Source organism: Cebidichthys violaceus, unplaced genomic scaffold (genome assembly GCF_023349555.1).
Source record: "Cebidichthys violaceus isolate CVI_PGR_0920_01 unplaced genomic scaffold, fCebVio1.0.p SCAF_2, whole genome shotgun sequence".
NCBI classification, from domain to species: domain Eukaryota; kingdom Metazoa; phylum Chordata; class Actinopteri; order Perciformes; family Stichaeidae; genus Cebidichthys; species Cebidichthys violaceus.
Window position 1 is genome coordinate 8,262,846 of NW_027176372.1, and position 23,326 is coordinate 8,286,171.

At 44.2% G+C, this 23,326-nt stretch overlaps 35 non-coding genes across 35 annotated transcripts; all 35 read left to right on the forward strand.

Moving 5' to 3' along the window:
• The first annotated feature begins 944 nt into the window (after positions 1-944).
• On the forward strand, positions 945-1,015 carry trnag-acc (transfer RNA glycine (anticodon ACC)). The gene has a single exon. It is a non-coding gene; the product is annotated as a tRNA-Gly (tRNA).
• A 1,483-nt stretch (positions 1,016-2,498) lies between these two features.
• On the forward strand, positions 2,499-2,569 carry trnag-acc (transfer RNA glycine (anticodon ACC)). The gene has a single exon. It is a non-coding gene; the product is annotated as a tRNA-Gly (tRNA).
• Positions 2,570-2,874: 305 nt separating this feature from the next.
• Positions 2,875-2,945, forward strand: trnas-gcu (transfer RNA serine (anticodon GCU)). The gene has a single exon. It is a non-coding gene; the product is annotated as a tRNA-Ser (tRNA).
• Positions 2,946-3,651: 706 nt separating this feature from the next.
• Positions 3,652-3,722, forward strand: trnag-gcc (transfer RNA glycine (anticodon GCC)). The gene has a single exon. It is a non-coding gene; the product is annotated as a tRNA-Gly (tRNA).
• A 731-nt stretch (positions 3,723-4,453) lies between these two features.
• Positions 4,454-4,524, forward strand: trnag-acc (transfer RNA glycine (anticodon ACC)). The gene has a single exon. It is a non-coding gene; the product is annotated as a tRNA-Gly (tRNA).
• A 330-nt stretch (positions 4,525-4,854) lies between these two features.
• trnag-gcc (transfer RNA glycine (anticodon GCC)) lies at positions 4,855-4,925 on the forward strand. Its single transcript has one exon. It is a non-coding gene; the product is annotated as a tRNA-Gly (tRNA).
• A 305-nt stretch (positions 4,926-5,230) lies between these two features.
• Positions 5,231-5,301, forward strand: trnag-gcc (transfer RNA glycine (anticodon GCC)). Its single transcript has one exon. It is a non-coding gene; the product is annotated as a tRNA-Gly (tRNA).
• Positions 5,302-6,383: 1,082 nt separating this feature from the next.
• trnas-gcu (transfer RNA serine (anticodon GCU)) lies at positions 6,384-6,454 on the forward strand. The gene has a single exon. It is a non-coding gene; the product is annotated as a tRNA-Ser (tRNA).
• A 330-nt stretch (positions 6,455-6,784) lies between these two features.
• On the forward strand, positions 6,785-6,855 carry trnag-gcc (transfer RNA glycine (anticodon GCC)). Its single transcript has one exon. It is a non-coding gene; the product is annotated as a tRNA-Gly (tRNA).
• Positions 6,856-7,185: 330 nt separating this feature from the next.
• On the forward strand, positions 7,186-7,256 carry trnag-gcc (transfer RNA glycine (anticodon GCC)). The gene has a single exon. It is a non-coding gene; the product is annotated as a tRNA-Gly (tRNA).
• A 681-nt stretch (positions 7,257-7,937) lies between these two features.
• trnag-gcc (transfer RNA glycine (anticodon GCC)) lies at positions 7,938-8,008 on the forward strand. The gene has a single exon. It is a non-coding gene; the product is annotated as a tRNA-Gly (tRNA).
• Positions 8,009-8,338: 330 nt separating this feature from the next.
• trnag-gcc (transfer RNA glycine (anticodon GCC)) lies at positions 8,339-8,409 on the forward strand. Its single transcript has one exon. It is a non-coding gene; the product is annotated as a tRNA-Gly (tRNA).
• Positions 8,410-9,491: 1,082 nt separating this feature from the next.
• On the forward strand, positions 9,492-9,562 carry trnag-gcc (transfer RNA glycine (anticodon GCC)). Its single transcript has one exon. It is a non-coding gene; the product is annotated as a tRNA-Gly (tRNA).
• A 330-nt stretch (positions 9,563-9,892) lies between these two features.
• trnag-gcc (transfer RNA glycine (anticodon GCC)) lies at positions 9,893-9,963 on the forward strand. Its single transcript has one exon. It is a non-coding gene; the product is annotated as a tRNA-Gly (tRNA).
• A 681-nt stretch (positions 9,964-10,644) lies between these two features.
• On the forward strand, positions 10,645-10,715 carry trnas-gcu (transfer RNA serine (anticodon GCU)). Its single transcript has one exon. It is a non-coding gene; the product is annotated as a tRNA-Ser (tRNA).
• A 330-nt stretch (positions 10,716-11,045) lies between these two features.
• Positions 11,046-11,116, forward strand: trnag-gcc (transfer RNA glycine (anticodon GCC)). The gene has a single exon. It is a non-coding gene; the product is annotated as a tRNA-Gly (tRNA).
• Positions 11,117-12,599: 1,483 nt separating this feature from the next.
• trnag-gcc (transfer RNA glycine (anticodon GCC)) lies at positions 12,600-12,670 on the forward strand. Its single transcript has one exon. It is a non-coding gene; the product is annotated as a tRNA-Gly (tRNA).
• Positions 12,671-13,000: 330 nt separating this feature from the next.
• trnag-gcc (transfer RNA glycine (anticodon GCC)) lies at positions 13,001-13,071 on the forward strand. Its single transcript has one exon. It is a non-coding gene; the product is annotated as a tRNA-Gly (tRNA).
• Positions 13,072-13,752: 681 nt separating this feature from the next.
• On the forward strand, positions 13,753-13,823 carry trnag-gcc (transfer RNA glycine (anticodon GCC)). The gene has a single exon. It is a non-coding gene; the product is annotated as a tRNA-Gly (tRNA).
• Positions 13,824-14,504: 681 nt separating this feature from the next.
• Positions 14,505-14,575, forward strand: trnas-gcu (transfer RNA serine (anticodon GCU)). Its single transcript has one exon. It is a non-coding gene; the product is annotated as a tRNA-Ser (tRNA).
• A 731-nt stretch (positions 14,576-15,306) lies between these two features.
• On the forward strand, positions 15,307-15,377 carry trnag-acc (transfer RNA glycine (anticodon ACC)). Its single transcript has one exon. It is a non-coding gene; the product is annotated as a tRNA-Gly (tRNA).
• Positions 15,378-16,084: 707 nt separating this feature from the next.
• On the forward strand, positions 16,085-16,155 carry trnag-gcc (transfer RNA glycine (anticodon GCC)). Its single transcript has one exon. It is a non-coding gene; the product is annotated as a tRNA-Gly (tRNA).
• Positions 16,156-16,484: 329 nt separating this feature from the next.
• Positions 16,485-16,555, forward strand: trnag-gcc (transfer RNA glycine (anticodon GCC)). Its single transcript has one exon. It is a non-coding gene; the product is annotated as a tRNA-Gly (tRNA).
• Positions 16,556-16,860: 305 nt separating this feature from the next.
• On the forward strand, positions 16,861-16,931 carry trnag-acc (transfer RNA glycine (anticodon ACC)). Its single transcript has one exon. It is a non-coding gene; the product is annotated as a tRNA-Gly (tRNA).
• Positions 16,932-17,262: 331 nt separating this feature from the next.
• Positions 17,263-17,333, forward strand: trnag-gcc (transfer RNA glycine (anticodon GCC)). The gene has a single exon. It is a non-coding gene; the product is annotated as a tRNA-Gly (tRNA).
• A 329-nt stretch (positions 17,334-17,662) lies between these two features.
• On the forward strand, positions 17,663-17,733 carry trnag-gcc (transfer RNA glycine (anticodon GCC)). The gene has a single exon. It is a non-coding gene; the product is annotated as a tRNA-Gly (tRNA).
• Positions 17,734-18,038: 305 nt separating this feature from the next.
• trnag-gcc (transfer RNA glycine (anticodon GCC)) lies at positions 18,039-18,109 on the forward strand. Its single transcript has one exon. It is a non-coding gene; the product is annotated as a tRNA-Gly (tRNA).
• A 706-nt stretch (positions 18,110-18,815) lies between these two features.
• trnag-gcc (transfer RNA glycine (anticodon GCC)) lies at positions 18,816-18,886 on the forward strand. Its single transcript has one exon. It is a non-coding gene; the product is annotated as a tRNA-Gly (tRNA).
• A 305-nt stretch (positions 18,887-19,191) lies between these two features.
• On the forward strand, positions 19,192-19,262 carry trnag-gcc (transfer RNA glycine (anticodon GCC)). The gene has a single exon. It is a non-coding gene; the product is annotated as a tRNA-Gly (tRNA).
• A 330-nt stretch (positions 19,263-19,592) lies between these two features.
• On the forward strand, positions 19,593-19,663 carry trnag-acc (transfer RNA glycine (anticodon ACC)). The gene has a single exon. It is a non-coding gene; the product is annotated as a tRNA-Gly (tRNA).
• Positions 19,664-20,770: 1,107 nt separating this feature from the next.
• On the forward strand, positions 20,771-20,841 carry trnag-gcc (transfer RNA glycine (anticodon GCC)). Its single transcript has one exon. It is a non-coding gene; the product is annotated as a tRNA-Gly (tRNA).
• A 305-nt stretch (positions 20,842-21,146) lies between these two features.
• trnag-gcc (transfer RNA glycine (anticodon GCC)) lies at positions 21,147-21,217 on the forward strand. The gene has a single exon. It is a non-coding gene; the product is annotated as a tRNA-Gly (tRNA).
• A 330-nt stretch (positions 21,218-21,547) lies between these two features.
• trnag-acc (transfer RNA glycine (anticodon ACC)) lies at positions 21,548-21,618 on the forward strand. Its single transcript has one exon. It is a non-coding gene; the product is annotated as a tRNA-Gly (tRNA).
• A 331-nt stretch (positions 21,619-21,949) lies between these two features.
• On the forward strand, positions 21,950-22,020 carry trnag-gcc (transfer RNA glycine (anticodon GCC)). Its single transcript has one exon. It is a non-coding gene; the product is annotated as a tRNA-Gly (tRNA).
• Positions 22,021-22,725: 705 nt separating this feature from the next.
• Positions 22,726-22,796, forward strand: trnag-gcc (transfer RNA glycine (anticodon GCC)). Its single transcript has one exon. It is a non-coding gene; the product is annotated as a tRNA-Gly (tRNA).
• Positions 22,797-23,326: the final 530 nt, after the last annotated feature.

The window sequence follows — 23,326 nt, forward strand, 5'->3', positions numbered from 1 at the left end:
TCACTCGCGAAACGGCTCCAAAGCGCAACTAGCGGCCAGCCGAACACATTACGTCCTTTTGGCTCCACAGCGCTGCTGATGGCCAAAAATATATTACATCCGTACTGGTTTAGGACTACCATTGAAAATGAATGGGAAACGGTTTAGGGACTTTTAGCTAAAGAATCCCCGGGTGCCGCGCGGGAGATCCGGGTCCGATTCCCGGCCAATGCAGTAAGCTTTTACTGTGGTTACCCAATTGGTTACCATTCATGTAAGGGTTCTACGGGAATCATTTACACTGGGATGCAAAGGTGTACAATCACAAATGAGAATGGTTCGAGGTAAGTGCCATGTTCTCGTTATTTGAAAACACTTTTTGTATTTGTGACATCCCGACTACGCAAAGTAGTCAAACACAGATGTTTTTGGTGGTCGATGTTGCGCAGACAATGTCAGTTTGGATTTTAGGCTGGTGTTGGCTTTTCATCATTATCTCTTTGTCACTGTTGCTGCTCCAATCATTTCTCATTTTTTTCGCCTTCTCGGGTTGGTGTTAACTCGGCATTGGTGGTTCAATGATAGAGTTCTCGCCTACCATGCGGGAGTTCAGGGTCCGATTCACTGCCAATGTAGCAAGGTTTTACTGTGGTTACCCAATTGGTTACTATTCATGTAAGGGTTCTACGGGACTCATTTACACTGGGATGCAAAGGTGTACGAGCAAAAATGGGAATGGTTCGAGGTAAGTGCTATGTTCTCGTTATTTGAAAACACTTTTTGTATTTGTGACATTTCGACTACGCAAAGTAGTCAAACACAGATGTTTTTGGTGGTCGATGTTGCGCAGACAATGTCAGTTTGGATTTTAGGCTAGTGTTGGCTTTTCATCATTATCTCTTTGTCACTGTTGCTGCTCCAATCATTTCTCGTTTTTTTCGCCTTCTCGGGTTGGTGTTAACTCAGCATTGGTGGTTCAATGGTAGAATTCTCGCCTACCATGCGGGAGTTCAGGGTCCGATTCCCGGCCAATGTAGCAAGGTTTTACTGTGGTTACCCAATTGGTTACTATTCATGTAAGGGTTCTACAGGACTCATTTACACTGGGATACAAAGGTGTACAAGCAAAAATGAGAATAGTTCAAGGTAACACTTGTTGTATTCGTGACATCCTCACTACGCAAAGTAGTCAAACACAGATGTTTCTGGTGGTAGATGATGCGCAGACAATGTCAGTTTGGATTTTAGGCTGGTTTTGGCTTTTCATCGTTATCTCTTTGTCACTGTTGCTGCGCCAATCATTTCTCGTTTTTTTCGCCTTATCGGGTTGGGGTTATATTGGCATTGGTGGTTCAATTGTAGAATTCTCACCTGCTACGCGGGAGATCTGGGTCCGATTCCCGGCCAATGCAGCATGCCTTTACTGTGGTTACCCAATTGGTTACCATTCATGTAAGGGTTCTACGGGAATCATTTACACTGAGATACACAGGTGTTCGAGCAAAAATGTGAATGGTTCGAGGTAAGTGCTATATTCTCGTGATTTGGAAACACTTGTTGTATTCGTGACATCCCGACTACGCAAAGTAGTCAAACACAGATGTTTCTGGTGGTCAATGTTGCGCAGACAATGTCAGTTTGGATTTTAGGCTGGTGTTGGCTTTTCATCACTATCTCTTTGTCACTGTTGCTGCTCCATTCATTTCTCGTTTTTTTCGCCTTCTCGGGTAGGTGTTATATCAGCATTGGTGGTTAAATGGTAGAATTCTCGCCTGCCATGCGGGAGATCAGGGTCTGATTCCCGGCCAATGCAGCAAGGTTTTACTGTGGTTACCCAATTGGTTACCATTCATGTAAGGGTTCTACGGGAATCATTTACACTGGGATGCAAAGATGTACAAGCAAAAATGGGAATGGTTCGAGGTAACACTTGTTGTATTCGTGACATCCCGACTACGCAAAGTAGTCAAACACAGATGTTTCTGGTGGTCGATGTTGCGCAGACAATGTCAGTTTGGATTTTAGGCTGGTGTTGGCTTTTCATCGTTATCTCTTTGTCACTGTTGCTGCTCCAATCATTTCTCATTTTTTTCGCCTTCTCGGGTTGGTGTTAACTCGGCATTGGTGGTTCAATGATAGAGTTCTCGCCTACCATGCGGGAGTTCAGGGTCCGATTCACTGCCAATGTAGCAAGGTTTTACTGTGGTTACCCAATTGGTTACTATTCATGTAAGGGTTCTACGGGACTCATTTACACTGGGATGCAAAGGTGTACGAGCAAAAATGGGAATGGTTCGAGGTAAGTGCTATGTTCTCGTTATTTGAAAACACTTTTTGTATTTGTGACATTTCGACTACGCAAAGTAGTCAAACACAGATGTTTTTGGTGGTCGATGTTGCGCAGACAATGTCAGTTTGGATTTTAGGCTAGTGTTGGCTTTTCATCATTATCTCTTTGTCACTGTTGCTGCTCCAATCATTTCTCGTTTTTTTCGCCTTCTCGGGTTGGTGTTAACTCAGCATTGGTGGTTCAATGGTAGAATTCTCGCCTACCATGCGGGAGTTCAGGGTCCGATTCCCGGCCAATGTAGCAAGGTTTTACTGTGGTTACCCAATTGGTTACTATTCATGTAAGGGTTCTACAGGACTCATTTACACTGGGATACAAAGGTGTACAAGCAAAAATGAGAATAGTTCAAGGTAACACTTGTTGTATTCGTGACATCCTCACTACGCAAAGTAGTCAAACACAGATGTTTCTGGTGGTAGATGATGCGCAGACAATGTCAGTTTGGATTTTAGGCTGGTTTTGGCTTTTCATCGTTATCTCTTTGTCACTGTTGCTGCGCCAATCATTTCTCGTTTTTTTCGCCTTATCGGGTTGGGGTTATATTGGCATTGGTGGTTCAATGGTAGAATTCTCACCTGCTACGCGGGAGATCTGGGTCCGATTCCCGGCCAATGCAGCATGCCTTTACTGTGGTTACCCAATTGGTTACCATTCATGTAAGGGTTCTACGGGAATCATTTACACTGAGATACACAGGTGTTCGAGCAAAAATGTGAATGGTTCGAGGTAAGTGCTATATTCTCGTGATTTGGAAACACTTGTTGTATTCGTGACATCCCGACTACGCAAAGTAGTCAAACACAGATGTTTCTGGTGGTCAATGTTGCGCAGACAATGTCAGTTTGGATTTTAGGCTGGTGTTGGCTTTTCATCACTATCTCTTTGTCACTGTTGCTGCTCCATTCATTTCTCGTTTTTTTCGCCTTCTCGGGTAGGTGTTATATCAGCATTGGTGGTTAAATGGTAGAATTCTCGCCTGCCATGCGGGAGATCAGGGTCTGATTCCCGGCCAATGCAGCAAGGTTTTACTGTGGTTACCCAATTGGTTACCATTCATGTAAGGGTTCTACGGGAATCATTTACACTGGGATGCAAAGATGTACAAGCAAAAATGGGAATGGTTCGAGGTAACACTTGTTGTATTCGTGACATCCCGACTACGCAAAGTAGTCAAACACAGATGTTTCTGGTGGTCGATGTTGCGCAGACAATGTCAGTTTGGATTTTAGGCTGGTGTTGGCTTTTCATCGTTATCTCTTTGTCACTGTTGCTGCGCCAATCATTTCTCGTTTTTTTCTCCTTATCGGGTGGGAGTTATATCGGCATTGGTGGTTCAATGGTAGAATTCTCGCCTGCCACGCGGGAGATCCGGGTCCGATTCCCGGCCAATACAGTAAGCTTTTACTGTGGTTACCCAATTGGTTACCATTCATGTAAGGGTTCTACGGGAATCATTTACACTGGGATGCAAAGGTGTACAATCACAAATGAGAATGGTTCGAGGTAAGTGCCATGTTCTCGTTATTTGAAAACACTTTTTGTATTTGTGACATCCCGACTACGCAAAGTAGTCAAACACAGATGTTTTTGGTGGTCGATGTTGCGCAGACAATGTCAGTTTGGATTTTAGGCTGGTGTTGGCTTTTCATCATTATCTCTTTGTCACTGTTGCTGCTCCAATCATTTCTCATTTTTTTCGCCTTCTCGGGTTGGTGTTAACTCGGCATTGGTGGTTCAATGATAGAGTTCTCGCCTACCATGCGGGAGTTCAGGGTCCGATTCACTGCCAATGTAGCAAGGTTTTACTGTGGTTACCCAATTGGTTACTATTCATGTAAGGGTTCTACGGGACTCATTTACACTGGGATGCAAATGTGTACGAGCAAAAATGGGAATGGTTCGAGGTAAGTGCTATGTTCTCGTTATTTGAAAACACTTTTTGTATTTGTGACATTTCGACTACGCAAAGTAGTCAAACACAGATGTTTTTGGTGGTCGATGTTGCGCAGACAATGTCAGTTTGGATTTTAGGCTAGTGTTGGCTTTTCATCATTATCTCTTTGTCACTGTTGCTGCTCCAATCATTTCTCGTTTTTTTCGCCTTCTCGGGTTGGTGTTAACTCAGCATTGGTGGTTCAATGGTAGAATTCTCGCCTACCATGCGGGAGTTCAGGGTCCGATTCCCGGCCAATGTAGCAAGGTTTTACTGTGGTTACCCAATTGGTTACTATTCATGTAAGGGTTCTACAGGACTCATTTACACTGGGATGCAAAGGTGTACGAGCAAAAATGGGAATGGTTCGAGGTAAGTGCTATATTCTCGTGATTTGATAATACTTGTTGTATTCGTGACATCCCGACTATACAAAGTAGTCAAACACAGATGTTTCTGGTGGTCGATGTTGCGCAGACAATGTCAGTTTGGATTTTAGGCTGGTTTTGGCTTTTCATCGTTATCTCTTTGTCACTGTTGCTGCGCCAATCATTTCTCGTTTTTTTCGCCTTATCGGGTTGGAGTTATATCGGCATTGGTGGTTCAATGGTAGAATTCTCGCCTGCCATGCGTGAGATCCGGGTCCGATTCCCGGCCAATGCAGCAAGCTTTTACTGTGGTTACCCAATGGGTTACCATTCATGTAAGGGTTCTACGGGAATCATTTACACTGGGATGCAAAGGTGTACAAGCAAAAATGGGAATAGTTCGAGGTAACACTTGTTGTATTGGTGACATCCCGACTACGCAAAGTAGTCAAACACAGATGTTTCTGGTGGTCGATGTTGCGCATACAATGTCAGTTTGGATTTTAGGCTGGTGTTGGCTTTTCATCGTTATGTCTTTGTCACTGTTGCTGCGCCAATCATTTCTCGTTTTTTTCTCCTTATCGGGTGGGAGTTATATCGGCATTGGTGGTTCAATGGTAGAATTCTCGCCTGCCACGCGGGAGATCCGGGTCCGATTCCCGGCCAATGCAGCAAGCTTTTACTGTGGTTACCCAATTGGTTACCATTCATGTAAGGGTTCTACGGGAATCATTTACACTGGGATGCAAAGGTGTACAATCACAAATGGGAATGGTTCGAGGTAAGTGCTATATTCTCGTTATTTGAAAACACTTTTTGTATTTGTGACATCCCGACTACGCAAAGTAGTCAAACACAGATGTTTTTGGTGGTCGATGTTGCGCAGACAATGTCAGTTTGGATTTTAGGCTGGTGTTGGCTTTTCATCATTATCTCTTTGTCACTGTTGCTGCGCCAATCATTTCTCGTTTTTTTCTCCTTATCTGGTGGGAGTTACATCGGCATTGGTGGTTCAATGGTAGAATTCTCGCCTGCCACGTGGGAGATCCGAGTCCGATTCCCGGCCAATGCAGCAAGCTTTTACTGTGGTTACCCAATTGGTTACCATTCATGTAAGGGTTCTACGGGAATCATTTACACTGGGATACAAAGGTGTACAAGCAAAAATGAGAATAGTTCAAGGTAACACTTGTTGTATTCGTGACATCCCCACTACGCAAAGTAGTCAAACACAGATGTTTCTGGTGGTAGATGTTGCGCAGACAATGTCAGTTTGGATTTTAGGCTGGTGTTGGCTTTTCATCATTATCTCTTTGTCACTGTTGCTGCTCCAATCATTTCTCGTTTTTTTCCCCTTCTCGGGTTGGTGTTAACTCAGCATTAGTGGTTCAATGGTAGAATTCTCGCCTACCATGCGGGAGTTCAGGGTCCGATTCCCTGCCAATGCAGCAAGCTTTTACTGTGGTGACCCAATGGGTTACCATTCATGTAAGGGTTCTACGAGAATCATTTACACTGGGATACAAAGGTGTACAAGCAAAAATGAGAATAGTTCAAGGTAACACTTGTTGTATTCGTGACATCCCCACTACGCAAAGTAGTCAAACACAGATGTTTCTGGTGGTCGATGTTGCGCAGACAATGTCAGTTTGGATTTTAGGCTGGTTTTGGCTTTTCATCGTTATCTCTTTGTCACTATTGCTGCGCCAATCATTTCTCGTTTTTTTCGCCTTATCGGGTTGGAGTTATATTGGCATTGGTGGTTCAATGGTAGAATTCTCACCTGCTACGCGGGAGATCTGGGTCCGATTCCCGGCCAATGCAGCATGCCTTTACTGTGGTTACCCAATTGGTTACCATTCATGTAAGGGTTCTACGGGAATCATTTACACTGAGATACACAGGTCTTCGAGCAAAAATGCGAATGGTTCGAGGTAAGTGCTATATTCTCGTGATTTGGAAACACTTGTTGTATTCGTGACATCCCGACTACGCAAAGTAGTCAAACACAGATGTTTCTGGTGGTCGATGTTGCGCAGACAATGTCAGTTTGGATTTTAGGCTGGTGTTGGCTTTTCATCGTTATGTCTTTGTCACTGTTGCTGCGCCAATCATTTCTCGTTTTTTTCTCCTTATCGGGTGGGAGTTATATCGGCATTGGTGGTTCAATGGTAGAATTCTCGCCTGCCACGCGGGAGATCCGGGTCAGATTCCCGGCCAATGCAGCAAGCTTTTACTGTGGTTACCCAATTGGTTACCATTCATGTAAGGGTTCTACGGGAATCATTTACACTGGGATGCAAAGGTGTACAATCACAAATGGGAATGGTTCGAGGTAAGTGCTATATTCTCGTTATTTGAAAACACTTTTTGTATTTGTGACATCCCGACTACGCAAAGTAGTCAAACACAGATGTTTTTGGTGGTCGATGTTGCGCAGACAATGTCAGTTTGGATTTTAGGCTGGTGTTGGCTTTTCATCATTATCTCTTTGTCACTGTTGCTGCGCCAATCATTTCTCGTTTTTTTCTCCTTATCTGGTGGGAGTTACATCGGCATTGGTGGTTCAATGGTAGAATTCTCGCCTGCCACGTGGGAGATCCGGGTCCGATTCCCGGCCAATGCAGCAAGCTTTTACTGTGGTTACCCAATTGGTTACCATTCATGTAAGGGTTCAACGGGAATCATTTACACTGGGATACAAAGGTGTACAAGCAAAAATGAGAATAGTTGAAGGTAACACTTGTTGTATTCGTGACATCCCCACTACGCAAAGTAGTCAAACACAGATGTTTCTGGTGGTAGATGTTGCGCAGACAATGTCAGTTTGGATTTTAGGCTGGTGTTGGCTTTTCATCATTATCTCTTTGTCACTGTTGCTGCTCCAATCATTTCTCGTTTTTTTCCCCTTCTCGGGTTGGTGTTAACTCAGCATTAGTGGTTCAATGGTAGAATTCTCGCCTACCATGCGGGAGTTCAGGGTCCGATTCCCTGCCAATGCAGCAAGCTTTTACTGTGGTGACCCAATGGGTTACCATTCATGTAAGGGTTCTACGAGAATCATTTACACTGGGATACAAAGGTGTACAAGCAAAAATGAGAATAGTTCAAGGTAACACTTGTTGTATTCGTGACATCCCCACTACGCAAAGTAGTCAAACACAGATGTTTCTGGTGGTCGATGTTGCGCAGACAATGTCAGTTTGGATTTTAGGCTGGTGTTGGCTTTTCATCGTTATGTCTTTGTCACTGTTGCTGCGCCAATCATTTCTCGTTTTTTTCTCCTTATCGGGTGGGAGTTATATCGGCATTGGTGGTTCAATGGTAGAATTCTCGCCTGCCACGCGGGAGATCCGGGTCAGATTCCCGGCCAATGCAGCAAGCTTTTACTGTGGTTACCCAATTGGTTACCATTCATGTAAGGGTTCTACGGGAATCATTTACACTGGGATGCAAAGGTGTACAATCACAAATGGGAATGGTTCGAGGTAAGTGCTATATTCTCGTTATTTGAAAACACTTTTTGTATTTGTGACATCCCGACTACGCAAAGTAGTCAAACACAGATGTTTTTGGTGGTCGATGTTGCGCAGACAATGTCAGTTTGGATTTTAGGCTGGTGTTGGCTTTTCATCATTATCTCTTTGTCACTGTTGCTGCGCCAATCATTTCTCGTTTTTTTCTCCTTATCTGGTGGGAGTTACATCGGCATTGGTGGTTCAATGGTAGAATTCTCGCCTGCCACGTGGGAGATCCGGGTCCGATTCCCGGCCAATGCAGCAAGCTTTTACTGTGGTTACCCAATTGGTTACCATTCATGTAAGGGTTCAACGGGAATCATTTACACTGGGATACAAAGGTGTACAAGCAAAAATGAGAATAGTTGAAGGTAACACTTGTTGTATTCGTGACATCCCCACTACGCAAAGTAGTCAAACACAGATGTTTCTGGTGGTAGATGTTGCGCAGACAATGTCAGTTTGGATTTTAGGCTGGTGTTGGCTTTTCATCATTATCTCTTTGTCACTGTTGCTGCTCCAATCATTTCTCGTTTTTTTCCCCTTCTCGGGTTGGTGTTAACTCAGCATTAGTGGTTCAATGGTAGATTTCTCGCCTACCATGCGGGAGTTCAGGGTCCGATTCCCTGCCAATGCAGCAAGCTTTTACTGTGGTGACCCAATGGGTTACCATTCATGTAAGGGTTCTACGAGAATCATTTACACTGGGATACAAAGGTGTACAAGCAAAAATGAGAATAGTTCAAGGTAACACTTGTTGTATTCGTGACATCCCCACTACGCAAAGTAGTCAAACACAGATGTTTCTGGTGGTCGATGTTGCGCAGACAATGTCAGTTTGGATTTTAGGCTGGTTTTGGCTTTTCATCGTTATCTCTTTGTCACTGTTGCTGCGCCAATCATTTCTCGTTTTTTTCGCCTTATCGGGTTGGAGTTATATTGGCATTGGTGGTTCAATGGTAGCATTCTCACCTGCTACGCGGGAGATCTGGGTCCGATTCCCGGCCAATGCAGCATGCCTTTACTGTGGTTACCCAATTGGTTACCATTCATGTAAGGGTTCTACGGGAATCATTTACACTGAGATACACAGGTCTTCGAGCAAAAATGCGAATGGTTCGAGGTAAGTGCTATATTCTCGTGATTTGGAAACACTTGTTGTATTCGTGACATCCCGACTACGCAAAGTAGTCAAACACAGATGTTTCTGGTGGTCGATGTTGCGCAGACAATGTCAGTTTGGATTTTAGGCTGGTGTTGGCTTTTCATCGTTATGTCTTTGTCACTGTTGCTGCGCCAATCATTTCTCGTTTTTTTCTCCTTATCGGGTGGGAGTTATATCGGCATTGGTGGTTCAATGGTAGAATTCTCGCCTGCCACGCGGGAGATCAGGGTCCGATTCCCGGCCAATGCAGCAAGCTTTTACTGTGGTTACCCAATTGGTTACCATTCATGTAAGGGTTCTACGGGAATCATTTACACTGGGATGCAAAGGTGTACAATCACAAATGGGAATGTTTCGAGGTAAGTGCTATATTCTCGTTATTTGAAAACACTTTTTGTATTTGTGACATCCCGACTACGCAAAGTAGTCAAACACAGATGTTTTTGGTGGTCGATGTTGCGCAGACAATGTCAGTTTGGATTTTAGGCTGGTGTTGGCTTTTCATCATTATCTCTTTGTCACTGTTGCTGCGCCAATCATTTCTCGTTTTTTTCTCCTTATCTGGTGGGAGTTACATCGGCATTGGTGGTTCAATGGTAGAATTCTCGCCTGCCACGTGGGAGATCCGGGTCCGATTCCCGGCCAATGCAGCAAGCTTTTACTGTGGTTACCCAATTGGTTACCATTCATGTAAGGGTTCTACGGGAATCATTTACACTGGGATACAAAGGTGTACAAGCAAAAATGAGAATAGTTCAAGGTAACACTTGTTGTATTCGTGACATCCCCACTACGCAAAGTAGTCAAACACAGATGTTTCTGGTGGTAGATGTTGCGCAGACAATGTCAGTTTGGATTTTAGGCTGGTGTTGGCTTTTCATCATTATCTCTTTGTCACTGTTGCTGCTCCAATCATTTCTCGTTTTTTTCCCCTTCTCGGGTTGGTGTTAACTCAGCATTAGTGGTTCAATGGTAGAATTCTCGCCTACCATGCGGGAGTTCAGGGTCCGATTCCCTGCCAATGCAGCAAGCTTTTACTGTGGTGACCCAATGGGTTACCATTCATGTAAGGGTTCTACGAGAATCATTTACACTGGGATACAAAGGTGTACAAGCAAAAATGAGAATAGTTCAAGGTAACACTTGTTGTATTCGTGACATCCCCACTACGCAAAGTAGTCAAACACAGATGTTTCTGGTGGTCGATGTTGCGCAGACAATGTCAGTTTGGATTTTAGGCTGGTTTTGGCTTTTCATCGTTATCTCTTTGTCACTATTGCTGCGCCAATCATTTCTCGTTTTTTTCGCCTTATCGGGTTGGAGTTATATTGGCATTGGTGGTTCAATGGTAGAATTCTCACCTGCTACGCGGGAGATCTGGGTCCGATTCCCGGCCAATGCAGCATGCCTTTACTGTGGTTACCCAATTGGTTACCATTCATGTAAGGGTTCTACGGGAATCATTTACACTGAGATACACAGGTCTTCGAGCAAAAATGCGAATGGTTCGAGGTAAGTGCTATATTCTCGTGATTTGGAAACACTTGTTGTATTCGTGACATCCCGACTACGCAAAGTAGTCAAACACAGATGTTTCTGGTGGTCGATGTTGCGCAGACAATGTCAGTTTGGATTTTAGGCTGGTGTTGGCTTTTCATCGTTATGTCTTTGTCACTGTTGCTGCGCCAATCATTTCTCGTTTTTTTCTCCTTATCGGGTGGGAGTTATATCGGCATTGGTGGTTCAATGGTAGAATTCTCGCCTGCCACGCGGGAGATCCGGGTCCGATTCCCGGCCAATGCAGCAAGCTTTTACTGTGGTTACCCAATTGGTTACCATTCATGTAAGGGTTCTACGGGAATCATTTACACTGGGATGCAAAGGTGTACAATCACAAATGGGAATGGTTCGAGGTAAGTGCTATATTCTCGTTATTTGAAAACACTTTTTGTATTTGTGACATCCCGACTACGCAAAGTAGTCAAACACAGATGTTTTTGGTGGTCGATGTTGCGCAGACAATGTCAGTTTGGATTTTAGGCTGGTGTTGGCTTTTCATCATTATCTCTTTGTCACTGTTGCTGCGCCAATCATTTCTCGTTTTTTTCTCCTTATCTGGTGGGAGTTACATCGGCATTCGTGGTTCAATGGTAGAATTCTCGCCTGCCACGTGGGAGATCCGGGTCCGATTCCCGGCCAATGCAGCAAGCTTTTACTGTGGTTACCCAATTGGTTACCATTCATGTAAGGGTTCAACGGGAATCATTTACACTGGGATACAAAGGTGTACAAGCAAAAATGAGAATAGTTGAAGGTAACACTTGTTGTATTCGTGACATCCCCACTACGCAAAGTAGTCAAACACAGATGTTTCTGGTGGTAGATGTTGCGCAGACAATGTCAGTTTGGATTTTAGGCTGGTGTTGGCTTTTCATCATTATCTCTTTGTCACTGTTGCTGCTCCAATCATTTCTCGTTTTTTTCCCCTTCTCGGGTTGGTGTTAACTCAGCATTAGTGGTTCAATGGTAGATTTCTCGCCTACCATGCGGGAGTTCAGGGTCCGATTCCCTGCCAATGCAGCAAGCTTTTACTGTGGTGACCCAATGGGTTACCATTCATGTAAGGGTTCTACGAGAATCATTTACACTGGGATACAAAGGTGTACAAGCAAAAATGAGAATAGTTCAAGGTAACACTTGTTGTATTCGTGACATCCCCACTACGCAAAGTAGTCAAACACAGATGTTTCTGGTGGTCGATGTTGCGCAGACAATGTCAGTTTGGATTTTAGGCTGGTTTTGGCTTTTCATCGTTATCTCTTTGTCACTGTTGCTGCGCCAATCATTTCTCGTTTTTTTCGCCTTATCGGGTTGGAGTTATATTGGCATTGGTGGTTCAATGGTAGCATTCTCACCTGCTACGCGGGAGATCTGGGTCCGATTCCCGGCCAATGCAGCATGCCTTTACTGTGGTTACCCAATTGGTTACCATTCATGTAAGGGTTCTACGGGAATCATTTACACTGAGATACACAGGTCTTCGAGCAAAAATGCGAATGGTTCGAGGTAAGTGCTATATTCTCGTGATTTGGAAACACTTGTTGTATTCGTGACATCCCGACTACGCAAAGTAGTCAAACACAGATGTTTCTGGTGGTCGATGTTGCGCAGACAATGTCAGTTTGGATTTTAGGCTGGTGTTGGCTTTTCATCGTTATGTCTTTGTCACTGTTGCTGCGCCAATCATTTCTCGTTTTTTTCTCCTTATCGGGTGGGAGTTATATCGGCATTGGTGGTTCAATGGTAGAATTCTCGCCTGCCACGCGGGAGATCCGGGTCCGATTCCCGGCCAATGCAGCAAGCTTTTACTGTGGTTACCCAATTGGTTACCATTCATGTAAGGGTTCTACGGGAATCATTTACACTGGGATGCAAAGGTGTACAATCACAAATGGGAATGTTTCGAGGTAAGTGCTATATTCTCGTTATTTGAAAACACTTTTTGTATTTGTGACATCCCGACTACGCAAAGTAGTCAAACACAGATGTTTTTGGTGGTCGATGTTGCGCAGACAATGTCAGTTTGGATTTTAGGCTGGTGTTGGCTTTTCATCATTATCTCTTTGTCACTGTTGCTGCGCCAATCATTTCTCGTTTTTTTCTCCTTATCTGGTGGGAGTTACATCGGCATTGGTGGTTCAATGGTAGAATTCTCGCCTGCCACGTGGGAGATCCGGGTCCGATTCCCGGCCAATGCAGCAAGCTTTTACTGTGGTTACCCAATTGGTTACCATTCATGTAAGGGTTCTACGGGAATCATTTACACTGGGATACAAAGGTGTACAAGCAAAAATGAGAATAGTTCAAGGTAACACTTGTTGTATTCGTGACATCCCCACTACGCAAAGTAGTCAAACACAGATGTTTCTGGTGGTAGATGTTGCGCAGACAATGTCAGTTTGGATTTTAGGCTGGTGTTGGCTTTTCATCATTATCTCTTTGTCACTGTTGCTGCTCCAATCATTTCTCGTTTTTTTCCCCTTCTCGGGTTGGTGTTAACTCAGCATTAGTGGTTCAATGGTAGAATTCTCGCCTACCATGCGGGAGTTCAGGGTCCGATTCCCTGCCAATGCAGCAAGCTTTTACTGTGGTGACCCAATGGGTTACCATTCATGTAAGGGTTCTACGAGAATCATTTACACTGGGATACAAAGGTGTACAAGCAAAAATGAGAATAGTTGAAGGTAACACTTGTTGTATTCGTGACATCCCCACTACGCAAAGTAGTCAAACACAGATGTTTCTGGTGGTCGATGTTGCGCAGACAATGTCAGTTTGGATTTTAGGCTGGTTTTGGCTTTTCATCGTTATCTCTTTGTCACTGTTGCTGCGCCAATCATTTCTCGTTTTTTTCTCCTTATCTGGTGGGAGTTACATCGGCATTGGTGGTTCAATGGTAGAATTCTCGCCTGCCACGTGGGAGATCCGGGTCCGATTCCCGGCCAATGCAGCAAGCTTTTACTGTGGTTACCCAATTGGTTACCATTCATGTAAGGGTTCTACGGGAATCATTTACACAGGGATACAAAGGTGTACAAGCAAAAATGAGAATAGTTCAAGGTAACACTTGTTGTATTCGTGACATCCCCACTACGCAAAGTAGTCAAACACAGATGTTTCTGGTGGTAGATGTTGCGCAGACAATGTCAGTTTGGATTTTAGGCTGGTGTTGGCTTTTCATCATTATCTCTTTGTCACTGTTGCTGCTCCAATCATTTCTCGTTTTTTTCCCCTTCTCGGGTTGGTGTTAACTCAGCATTAGTGGTTCAATGGTAGAATTCTCGCCTACCATGCGGGAGTTCAGGGTCCGATTCCCTGCCAATGCAGCAAGCTTTTACTGTGGTGACCCAATGGGTTACCATTCATGTAAGGGTTCTACGAGAATCATTTACACTGGGATACAAAGGTGTACAAGCAAAAATGAGAATAGTTGAAGGTAACACTTGTTGTATTCGTGACATCCCCACTACGCAAAGTAGTCAAACACAGATGTTTCTGGTGGTCGATGTTGCGCAGACAATGTCAGTTTGGATTTTAGGCTGGTTTTGGCTTTTCATCGTTATCTCTTTGTCACTGTTGCTGCGCCAATCATTTCTCGTTTTTTTCGCCTTATCGGGTTGGAGTTATATTGGCATTGGTGGTTCAATGGTAGAATTCTCACCTGCTACGCGGGAGATCTGGGTCCGATTCCCGGCCAATGCAGCATGCCTTTACTGTGGTTACCCAATTGGTTACCATTCATGTAAGGGTTCTACGGGAATCATTTACACTGAGATACACAGGTCTTCGAGCAAAAATGCGAATGGTTCGAGGTAAGTGCTATATTCTCGTGATTTGGAAACACTTGTTGTATTCGTGACATCCCGACTACGCAAAGTAGTCAAACACAGATGTTTCTGGTGGTCGATGTTGCGCAGACAATGTCAGTTTGGATTTTAGGCTGGTGTTGGCTTTTCATCACTATCTCTTTGTCACTGTTGCTGCTCCATTCATTTCTCATTTTTTTCGCCTTCTCGGGTAGGTGTTATATCAGCATTGGTGGTTAAATGGTAGAATTCTCGCCTGCCATGCGGGAGATCAGGGTCTGATTCCCGGCCAATGCAGCAAGGTTTTACTGTGGTTACCCAATTGGTTACTATTCATGTAAGGGTTCTACGGGACTCATTTACACTGGGATGCAAAGGTGTACGAGCAAAAATGGGAATGGTTCGAGGTAAGTGCTATGTTCTCGTTATTTGAAAACACTTTTTGTATTTGTGACATCCCGACTACGCAAAGTAGTCAAACACAGATGTTTTTGGTGGTCGATGTTGCGCAGACAATGTCAGTTTGGATTTTAGGCTAGTGTTGGCTTTTCATCATTATCTCTTTGTCACTGTTGCTGCTCCAATCATTTCTCGTTTTTTTCGCCTTCTCGGGTTGGTGTTAACTCAGCATTGGTGGTTCAATGGTAGAATTCTCGCCTACCATGCGGGAGTTCAGGGTCCGATTCCCGGCCAATGTAGCAAGGTTTTACTGTGGTTACCCAATTGGTTACTATTCATGTAAGGGTTCTACGGGACTCATTTACACTGGGATGCAAAGGTGTACGAGCAAAAATGGGAATGGTTCGAGGTAAGTGCTATATTCTCGTGATTTGATAATACTTGTTGTATTCGTGACATCCCGACTACGCAAAGTAGTCAAACACAGATGTTTCTGTTGGTCGATGTTGCGCAGACAATGTCAATTTGGATTTTAGGCTAGTTTTGGCTTTTCATCGTTATCTTTTTGTCACTGTTGCTGCTCCAATCATTTCTCGTTTTTTTCGCCTTCTCGGGTTGGTGTTACCTCAGCGTTGGTGGTTCATTGGTAGAATTCTTGCCTGCCATGCGGGAGCTCCGGGTCCGATTCCAGGCCAATGCAGCAAGGTTTTGCTGTGGTTACCCAATGGGTTACCATTCATGTAAGAGTTCTACGGGAATCATTTACACTGGGATGCAAAGGTGTACAAGCAAAAATGGGAATAGTTCGAGGTAACACTTGTTGTATTCGTGACATTCCGACTACGCAAAGTAGTCAAACACAGATGTTTCTGGTGGTCGATGTTGCGCAGACAATGTCAATTTGGATTTTAGGCTGGTGTTGGCTTTTCATCATTATCTCTTTGTCACTGTTGCTGCTCCATTCATTTCTCGTTTTTTTTCGCCTTCTCGGGTAGGTATTATATCAGCATTGGTGGTTCAATGGTAGAACTCTCGCCTGCCATGTGGGAGATCCGAGTCCGATTCCCGGCCAATGCAGCAAGGTTTTACTGTCGTACCTTATTGGTTACTATTCATGTAAGGGTTCTACGGGACTCATTTACACTGGGATGCAAAGGTGTACGAGCAAAAATGGGAATGGTTCGAGGTAAGTGCTATGTTCTCGTGATTTGATAATACTTGTTGTATTCATGACATCCCGACTACACAAAGTAGTCAAACACAGATGTTTCTGGTGGTCGATGTTGCGCAGACAATGTCAGTTTGGATTTTAGGCTGGTTTTGGCTTTTCATCGTTTTCTCTTTGTCACTGTTGCTGCGCCAATCATTTCTCGTTTTTTTCGCCTTATCGGGTTGGAGTTATATCGGCATTGGTGGTTCAATGGTAGAATTCTCGCCTGCCATGCGGGAGATCCGGGTCGGATTCCCGGCCAATGCAGCAAGCTTTTACTGTGGTTACCCAATGGGTTACCATTCATGTAAGGGTTCTACGGGAATCATTTACACTGGGATGCAAAGGTGTACAAGCAAAAATGGGAATAGTTCGAGGTAACACTTGTTGTATTCGTGACATCCCGACTACGCAAAGTAGTCAAACACAGATGTTTCTGGTGGTCGATGTTGCGCAGACAATGTCAGTTTGGATTTTAGGCTGGTGTTGGCTTTTCATCGTTATCTCTTTGTCACTGTTGCTGCGCCAATCATTTCTCGTTTTTTTCGCCTTCTCGGGTTGGTGTTAACTCAGCATTGGTGGTTCAATGGTAGAATTCTCGCCTACCATGCGGGAGTTCAGGGTCCGATTCCCGGCCGATGCAGCAAGGTTTTACTGTGGTTAACCAATTGGTTACCATTCATGTAAGGGTTCTACGGGAATCATTTACACTGGGATGTAAAGGTGTACGAGCAAAAATGGGAATGGTTCGAGGTAAGTGCTATATTCTCGTGATTTGATAATACTTGTTGTATTCGTGACATCCCGACTACGCAAAGTAGTCAAACACAGATGTTTCTGGTGGTCGATGTTGCGCAGACAATGTCAATTTGGATTTTAGGCTGGTGTTGGCTTTTCATCATTATCTCTTTGTCAGTGTTGCTGCTCCATTCATTTCTCGTTTTTTTTCGCCTTCTCGGGTAGGTATTATATCAGCATTGGTGGTTCAATGGTAGAATTCTCGCCTGCCATGCGGGGGATCCGGGTCCGATTCCCGGCCAATGCAGCAAGGTTTTAGTGTTGTACCCTATTGGTTACTATTCATGTAAGGGTTCTACGGGACTCATTTACACTGGGATGCAAAGGTGTACGAGCAAAAATGGGAATGGTTCGAGGTAAGTGCTATATTCTCGTGATTTGATAATACTTGTTGTATTCGTGACATCCCGACTATACAAAGTAGTCAAACACAGATGTTTCTGGTGGTCGATGTTGCGCAGACAATGTCAGTTTGGATTTTAGGCTGGTTTTGGCTTTTCATCGTTATCTCTTTGTCACTGTTGCTGCGCCAATCATTTCTCGTTTTTTTCGCCTTATCGGGTTGGAGTTATATCGGCATTGGTGGTTCAATGGTAGAATTCTCGCCTGCCATGCGTGAGATCCGGGTCCGATTCCCGGCCAATGCAGCAAGCTTTTACTGTGGTTACCCAATGGGTTACCATTCATGTAAGGGTTCTACGGGAATCATTTACACTGGGATGCAAAGGTGTACAAGCAAAAATGGGAATAGTTCGAGGTAACACTTGTTGTATTCGTGACATCCCGACTACGCAAAGTAGTCAAACACAGATGTTTCTGGTGGTCGATGTTGCGCATACAATGTCAGTTTGGATTTTAGGCTGGTGTTGGCTTTTCATCGTTATCTCTTTGTCACTGTTGCTGCGCCAATCATTTCTCGTTTTTTTCTCCTTATCGGGTGGGAGTTATATCGGCATTGGTGGTTCAATGGTAGATTTCTCGCCTGCCACGCGGGAGATCCGGGTCCGATTCCCGGCCAATGCAGCAAGCTTTTACTGTGGTTACCCAATTGGTTACCATTCATGTAAGGGTTCTACGGGAATCATTTACACTGGGATGCAAAGGTGTACAATCACAATTGGGAATGGTTCGAGGTAAGTGCTATATTCTCGTTATTTGAAAACACTTTTTGTATTTGTGACATCCCGACTACGCAAAGTAGTCAAACACAGATGTTTTTGGTGGTCGATGTTGCGCAGACAATGTCAGTTTGGATTTTAGGCTGGTGTTGGCTTTTCATCATTATCTCTTTGTCACTGTTGCTGCTCCAATCATTTCTCGTTTTTTTCTCCTTCTCGGGTTGGTGTTAACTCAGCATTGGTGGTTCAATGGCAGAATTCTCGCCTACCATGCGGGAGTTCATGGTCCAATTCCCTGCCAATGCAGCAAGCTTTTACTGTGGTGACCCAATGGGTTACCATTCATGTAAGGGTTCTACGAGAATCATTTACACTGGGATGCAAAGGTGTACAAGCAAAAATGAGAATAGTTCAAGGTAACACTTGTTGTATTCGTGACATCCCCACTACGCAAAGTAGTCAAACACAGATGTTTCTGGTGGTCGATGTTGCGCAGACAATGTCAGTTTGGATTTTAGGCTGGTTTTGGCTTTTCATCGTTATCTCTTTGTCACTGTTGCTGCGCCAATCATTTCTCGTTTTTTTCGCCTTATCGGGTTGGAGTTATATCGGCATTGGTGGTTCAATGGTAGAATTCTCGCCTGCCATGCGGGAGATCCGGGTCCGATTCCCGGCCAATGCAGCAAGCTTTTACTGTGGTTACCCAATGGGTTACCATTCATGTAAGGGTTCTACGGGAATCATTTACACTGGGATGCAAAGGTGTACAAGCAAAAATGGGAATAGTTTGAGGTAACACTTGTTGTATTCGTGACATCCCGACTACGCAAAGTAGTCAAACACAGATGTTTCTGGTGGTCGATGTTGCGCAGACAATGTCAGTTTGGATTTTAGGCTGGTGTTGGCTTTTCATCGTTATCTCTTTGTCACTGTTGCTGCGCCAATCATTTCTCGTTTTTTTCTCCTTATCGGGTGGGAGTTATATCGGCATTGGTGGTTCAATGGTAGAATTCTCGCCTGCCACGCGGGAGATCCGGGTCCGATTCCCGGCCAATGCAGCAAGCTTTTACTGTGGTTACCCAATTGGTTACCATTCATGCAAGGGTTCTACGGGAATCATTTACACTGGGATGCAAAGGTGTACAATCACAAATGGGAATGGTTCGAGGTAAGTGCTATATTCTCGTTATTTGAAAACACTTTTTGTATTTGTGACATCCCGACTACGCAAAGTAGTCAAACACAGATGTTTTTGGTGGTCGATGTTGCGCAGACAATGTCAGTTTGGATTTTAGGCTGGTGTTGGCTTTTCATCATTATCGCTTTGTCACTGTTGCTGCTCCAATCATTTCTCGTTTTTTTCGCCTTCTCGGGTTGGTGTTAACTCAGCATTGGTGGTTCAATGGTAGAATTCTCGCCTACCATGCGGGAGTTCAGGGTCCGATTCCCGGCCGATGCAGCAAGGTTTTACTGTGGTTACCCAATTGGTTACTATTCATGTAAGGGTTCTACGGGACTCATTTACACTGGGATGCAAAGGTGTACGAGCAAAAATGGGAATGGTTCGAGGTAAGTGCTATATTCTCGTGATTTGATAATACTTGTTGTATTCGTGACATCCCGACTACGCAAAGTAGTCAAACACAGATGTTTCTGTTGTTCGATGTTGCGCAGACAATGTCAATTTGGATTTTAGGCTAGTTTTGGCTTTTCATCGTTATCTTTTTGTCACTGTTGCTGCTCCAATCATTTCTCGTTTTTTTCGCCTTCTTGGGTTGGTGTTACCTCAGCGTTGGTGGTTCAATGGTAGAATTCTTGCCTGCCATGCGGGAGCTCCGGGTCCGATTCCAGGCCAATGCAGCAAGGTTTTGCTGTGGTTACCCAATGGGTTACCATTCATGTAAGAGTTCTACGGGAATCATTTACACTGGGATGCAAAGGTGTACAAGCAAAAATGGGATTAGTTCGAGGTAACACTTGTTGTATTCGTGACATTCCGACTACGCAAAGTAGTCAAACACAGATGTTTCTGGTGGTCGATGTTGCGCAGACAATGTCAATTTGGATTTTAGGCTGGTGTTGGCTTTTCATCATTATCTCTTTGTCACTGTTGCTGCTCCATTCATTTCTCGTTTTTTTTCGCCTTCTCGGGTAGGTATTATATCAGCATTGGTGGTTCAATGGTAGAATTCTCGCCTGCCATGTGGGAGATCCGAGTCCGATTCCCGGCCTATGCAGCAAGGTTTTACTGTCGTACCCTATTGGTTACTATTCATGTAAGGGTTCTACGGGACTCATTTACACTGGGATGCAAAGGTGTACGAGCAAAAATGGGAATGGTTCGAGGTAAGTGCTATGTTCTCGTGATTTGATAATACTTGTTGTATTCATGACATCCCGACTACACAAAGTAGTCAAACACAGATGTTTCTGGTGGTCGATGTTGCGCAGACAATGTCAGTTTGGATTTTAGGCTGGTTTTGGCTTTTCATCGTTATCTCTTTGTCACTGTTGCTGCGCCAATCATTTCTCGTTTTTTTCGCCTTATCGGGTTGGAGTTATATCGGCATTGGTGGTTCAATGGTAGAATTCTCGCCTGCCATGCGGGAGATCCGGGTCCGATTCCCGGCCAATGCAGCAAGCTTTTACTGTGGTTACCCAATGGGTTACCATTCATGTAAGGGTTCTACGGGAATCATTTACACTGGGATGCAAAGGTGTACAAGCAAAAATGGGGATAGTTTGAGGTAACACTTGTTGTATTCGTGACATCCCGACTACGCAAAGTAGTCAAACACAGATGTTTCTGGTGGTCGATGTTGCGCAGACAATGTCAGTTTGGATTTTAGGCTGGTGTTGGCTTTTCATCGTTATCTCTTTGTCACTGTTGCTGCGCCAATCATTTCTCGTTTTTTTCTCCTTATCGGGTAGGAGTTATATCGGCATTGGTGGTTCAATGGTAGAATTCTCGCCTGCCACGCGGGAGATCCGGGTCCGATTCCCGGCCAATGCAGCAAGCTTTTACTGTGGTTACCCAATTGGTTACCATTCATGTAAGGGTTCTACGGGAATCATTTACACTGGGATGCAAAGGTGTACAATCACAAATGGGAATGGTTCGAGGTAAGTGCTATATTCTCGTTATTTGAAAACACTTTTTGTATTTGTGACATCCCGACTACGCAAAGTAGTCAAACACAGATGTTTTTGGTGGTCGATGTTGCGCAGACAATGTCAGTTTGGATTTTAGGCTGGTGTTGGCTTTTCATCATTATCTCTTTGTCACTGTTGCTGCTCCAATCATTTCTCGTTTTTTTCGCCTTCTCGGGTTGGTGTTAACTCAGCATTGGTGGTTCAATGGTAGAATTCTCGCCTACCATGCGGGAGTTCAGGGTCCGATTCCCGGCCGATGCAGCAAGGTTTTACTGTGGTTACCCAATTGGTTACCATTCATGTAAGGGTTCTACGGGAATCATTTACACTGGGATGTAAAGGTGTACGAGCAAAAATGGGAATGGTTCGAGGTAAGTGCTATATTCTCGTGATTTGATAATACTTGTTGTATTCGTGACATCCCGACTACGCAAAGTAGTCAAACACAGATGTTTCTGGTGGTCGATGTTGCGCAGACAATGTCAATTTGGATTTTAGGCTGGTGTTGGCTTTTCATCATTATCTCTTTGTCAGTGTTGCTGCTCCATTCATTTCTCGTTTTTTTTCGCCTTCTCGGGTAGGTATTATATCAGCATTGGTGGTTCAATGGTAGAATTCTCGCCTGCCATGCGGGGGATCCGGGTCCGATTCCCGGCCAATGCAGCAAGGTTTTAGTGTCGTACCCTATTGGTTACTATTCATGTAAGGGTTCTACGGGACTCATTTACACTGGGATGCAAAGGTGTACGAGCAAAAATGGGAATGGTTCGAGGTAAGTGCTATATTCTCGTGATTTGATAATACTTGTTGTATTCGTGACATCCCGACTATACAAAGTAGTCAAACACAGATGTTTCTGGTGGTCGATGTTGCGCAGACAATGTCAGTTTGGATTTTAGGCTGGTTTTGGCTTTTCATCGTTATCTCTTTGTCACTGTTGCTGCGCCAATCATTTCTCGTTTTTTTCGCCTTATCGGGTTGGAGTTATATCGGCATTGGTGGTTCAATGGTAGAATTCTCGCATGCCATGCGTGAGATCCGGGTCCGATTCCCGGCCAATGCAGCAAGCTTTTACTGTGGTTACCCAATGGGTTACCATTCATGTAAGGGTTCTACGGGAATCATTTACACTGGGATGCAAAGGTGTACAAGCAAAAATGGGAATAGTTCGAGGTAACACTTGTTGTATTCGTGACATCTCGACTACGCAAAGTAGTCAAACACAGATGTTTCTGGTGGTCGATGTTGCGCATACAATGTCAGTTTGGATTTTAGGCTGGTGTTGGCTTTTCATCGTTATCTCTTTGTCACTGTTGCTGCGCCAATCATTTCTCGTTTTTTTCTCCTTATCGGGTGGGAGTTATATCGGCATTGGTGGTTCAATGGTAGAATTCTCGCCTGCCACGCGGGAGATCCGGGTCCGATTCCCGGCCAATGCAGCAAGCTTTTACTGTGGTTACCCAATTGGTTACCATTCATGTAAGGGTTCTACGGGAATCATTTACACTGGGATGCAAAGGTGTACAATCACAATTGGGAATGGTTCGAGGTAAGTGCTATATTCTCGTTATTTGAAAACACTTTTTGTATTTGTGACATCCCGACTACGCAAAGTAGTCAAACACAGATGTTTTTGGTGGTCGATGTTGCGCAGACAATGTCAGTTTGGATTTTAGGCTGGTGTTGGCTTTTCATCATTATCTCTTTGTCACTGTTGCTGCTCCAATCATTTCTCGTTTTTTTCCCCTTCTCGGGTTGGTGTTAACTCAGCATTGGTGGTTCAATGGCAGAATTCTCGCCTACCATGCGGGAGTTCATGGTCCAATTCCCTGCCAATGCAGCAAGCTTTTACTGTGGTGACCCAATGGGTTACCATTCATGTAAGGGTTCTACGAGAATCATTTACACTGGGATGCAAAGGTGTACAAGCAAAAATGAGAATAGTTCAAGGTAACACTTGTTGTATTCG